This window comes from Triticum urartu, chromosome 6A (assembly GCF_056163025.1).
Source record: "Triticum urartu cultivar PI428250 chromosome 6A, HENAU_Tu73, whole genome shotgun sequence".
Lineage (NCBI taxonomy): Eukaryota > Viridiplantae > Streptophyta > Magnoliopsida > Poales > Poaceae > Triticum > Triticum urartu.
Genome location: NC_141878.1, coordinates 288,895,935 through 288,899,767, shown reverse-complemented (window position 1 = coordinate 288,899,767; position 3,833 = coordinate 288,895,935). Strand labels below are relative to the sequence as shown.

The following is a 3,833-nucleotide window of genomic DNA, read 5'->3' as shown; positions in this document are numbered from 1 at the left end:
CTGCTACCACATTAGCCTTCCCAGGGTGGTATTGAACACTGAGGTCATAATCCTTGATCAACTCTAGCCATCTTCTTTGCCTCATGTTCAATTCCTTCTGAGTGAAAATATACTTCAGACTTTTATGATCTGTGTATATCTCACACCGCTTCCCTAGGAGGTAATGTCGCCATGTTTTCAGGGCATGAACTACAGCTGCCAACTCGAGGTCATGAGTAGCATAGTTCTCTTCATGAGGCCGTAGTTGCCTTGAAAGGTAAGCTACGACTCTGCCTTTTTGCATCAGAACACCTCCCAGTCCGGTTCTGGACGCATCACAATATATCACAAACTCCTTGTGTATATCTGGTGTGGCCATAACTGGGGCGGTGGTCAGTCTCTTCTTCAGCTCCTGGAAGCTCTCTTCACACTTCGGCGTCCATTCAAACTTCTTGTCCTTCTTCAAGAGTTGAGTCATGGGTCGGGCAATGCTTGAGAATCCTTCAACGAACTTGCGGTAATATCCCGCGAGTTCGAGGAAGCTTCTGACTTCCTTCACATTGCTTCGGGATTGCCATTCCGTCACGGCTTCAATCTTAGTGGGATCGACCGACAATCCCTCTTCGGTCAAAACATGACCCAAGAATCCAACTTCACGCAGCCAAAATTCGCACTTGCTGAACTTGGCATACAGTTGGTGCTCTCGAAGCTTGTCTAGGACCATCGTCAAGTGTTGCTCGTGCTCTTCTTCCTTCTTCGAAAAGACAAGAATGTCATCAATGAAGACAACGACAAACTTGTCCAAATATTCCATGAAGACCTTATTCATGAGATACATGAAGTAAGCTGGGGCATTGGTCATATCTGGTTACAAATGCCGTCTTCGGAATATCTTGGGGTCTGATTTTCAGCTGGTAATACCCAGATCTGAGGTCGATCTTGGAGAACACCTTGGCCCCATTGAGTTGATCAAACAGATCTTCAATCTTGGGAAGTGGATACTTGTTCTTGATTGTAACTTCATTGAGGGAGCGGTAGTCAATGCACAAGCGGATGGTACCGTCCTTCTTTGCCACAAACAGAACAGGTGATCCCCAAGGGGAGGCACTAGGGCGGATAAATCCTTTCCTCAACTGCTCTTCCAGTTGCTTCTTCAACTCTGCTAACTCTTCCGATCCCATTCTATAAGGCTTCCTATAGATGGTTCCTGCTCCGGGCATGAGCTCGATGATGAACTCAATGTCTCGGTCAGGAGGCATTCCCGGTAGCTCATCAGGAAAGACATCGGGGTATTCGCATACTACCGGCACTTGCTCCAATCCAACTTCTGACAGACAGTTGACTTGGGCACCTTGAGTAGAGGAGGGGTTGGGGGCAACGTTAACTTCGACTCCTTGGTCATTGGTCACAGTGACGGTCCGGTTGGCACAATCTAACAAGCCTTGGTGCTTGATGAGCCAATCCATTCCTAAGATCACATCCAAGCCTTGCGATCTTAAGATGATAAGGTCTGCTTGGAAGTCTACCCCATTAATGACAATCCCGACTCCTTTACATCCTATCTTGGCTCTCATCTCTGCTCCGGGAGTTTGTACCACCATAGGGTTATTCAGGGGTGTAGGGGTCATGCCACTTTTTAATGCAAACTTTTGGGTGACAAATGAATGTGTGGCTCCAGAATCAAACAAGACAGTTGCAGGTGTTGAGTTGACAAGGAACGTACCCAGCACGACGTCCGGGTCTTCCTGGGCTTCTTCAGTAGTGACATGATTCACACGACCCCTGCCGTTGTTGGGCGGGTTGCGGGGAGCTTGGTTCCTTAGTGGCATTCCACGGCCTTGTCCTGGGTCCTGCGCATTGGGGCGCGGGGCGTCGGGCTTCTTGTTGGGGCAATTCTTGGAGTAGTGTCCTAGCTGACCACATCCAAAGCAAGTGACTTGGTTGGGGTTGCTGCTCTTGCCGGCATTGTTATTGGGGTTGTTGTAAGCTGGCCTGGGGTTGGCATACTGCTGGGGTGGATAGTTGGTGCGGGGTGCAGGAGCTCTTGGCTGTTGATAAGTTGGCTTGACCGGGGCTGGCTGCCACGGGCGAGGCTTCTGGTTGCTGGAGCTACCCTTGCTGATCATCTTGCGCTTACGGGTGTCATCCAAAGCATGTCGCTTATCTTCAAGCATGAGTGCCTTGTTCACCAGATCAGGAAAGGTCGGGCAGTCACACACAACAAGCGAGTACTGCAGAGTCTGGTTAAGGCCTTCCATGAAGCGCTCCCTTTTGGCAGCATCAGTGCTGACATCTTTAGGGGCATACCTTGAGAGAACACTGAACTTCTGCATGTACTCCTTGACAGTGCTACTACCTTGCTTCAGGGCTCGGAACTCACGCTTCTTGATGGCCATGATTCCGGAAGGAATGTGGGCTTTGCGGAATTCTGCCTTGAAGTCATTCCAAGTGATGTTTCGCTCGGCATGCATGGCCTTGAATCCATCCCACCAAGCTCTAGCAATTCCCCCAAGACAGTGAGCAGCATATGCCACCTTCTCACGGTCCTCAGTGCATCTGACTAGTTCCAGCAGATCCTCAATGGTGCGGACCCAGTCGTCTGCATCCAGGGGTTCAGCAGTCTCGATGAAGGTGGGTGGTGCATGCTTCTTGAAGTCCACCAATGTGGAACGTCCATTGCCGTTTCCCGCCGGCTGGCGGTTGACAGCTTGAGCAATCATCTGGAGCGCTGCAGTGTTGGCTTGGCGTTCCTCTCGAAAGGCTTGGAGAAGCTGAGCCATGTCCATGTTTGGAGGTGGTGGCGGTGGTGGAACTTGTCCTTGGGTTTGGTCCTGACTGGCTCCTTCTCCGGCTTCTTGCTGCTGGGTAGAGGTACCAGTACGAGTTACAACAGGCATCCTGTTGGAGCGGTCAACGTCTCATGATTGGGAAAGATGGGAAAAACAATATAGATGGGATGCCTAGTAAGGGGGTTGGTATGACACCAATTGTTTTCATGCAAGGGCCAAAAGGCCAAACACATTCATTGAAATCCAAATGGGTGATGTAGTCGCTTACAAGTTCCCGAAGGAAAGCACGACGTCCATCAAACACATCAAAGCAAACACAACACTACATGGTTTCATATGAACCATTACAAGGACTCGACTTCGCATAGGGGTACACGACCTATCCTACCGTAGGGGTTGCTAACGGGAATATCCGGGTTGCGAATGATGCCTAAGTGGTGGAATGCTCCGTCGCGTAGTCTGGCTCTTCTGGGTCTTCCTCCTCGTCATCGGTGGCCTGACTTTCCTCTTCACTTGAAGGGGTGGGGGAGTGAAGGAGCTCAACACGGTGTTGCTTTGCCGGTGGTGCGAAGAGCTTGCGGTATTCCTTTGCGCTCATGCGGTGTTGCTGTGGTGGTTCTCCATCCTTTGGGGGTCTTCCGCCTCTGTATGCGATTGCGGTTTGACCAGGGGAAGCACCTTCCTTCTTGATCCTATCCATCTTCTCTTGTGCTTGGCGAAGAAGTGCCTTGGTCTCATGAAGTTCCTTTCGGAGCTTCATCAATTCCGAGGCCAAGTGCTGTGCCAAACTATCGGCACAAAGGCTGAAGTAGGTCTGGAATCGGAGTGGAAGTCCTTCTTCTAATGGTGGAGCTGGTGCACTGCTCTCATCCTCACCTTCCTTCCGATAAGGCAAGAAGCAGGTTGCCAACTCGTCTGCCATCTCTGGAAGGAGGTCTCGGAGGCGGGTGAGTGCCTTGAGGGTTGCCGTCTCAACGGCAAGAACCAATGTTGCCATCTGGGGTCCCTCGAAGAACCAGCTTGTTGGAGAGTCATTAGCCTTCACGATCACATCCACATGATACT

The 3,833-nt window shown here is 50.7% G+C and overlaps 1 pseudogene; it reads right to left on the bottom strand.

The window, feature by feature from the left end:
* Window positions 1-1,750: 1,750 nt before the first annotated feature.
* Window positions 1,751-2,876, bottom strand: LOC147965032 (uncharacterized; annotated as a pseudogene).
* Window positions 2,877-3,833: the final 957 nt, after the last annotated feature.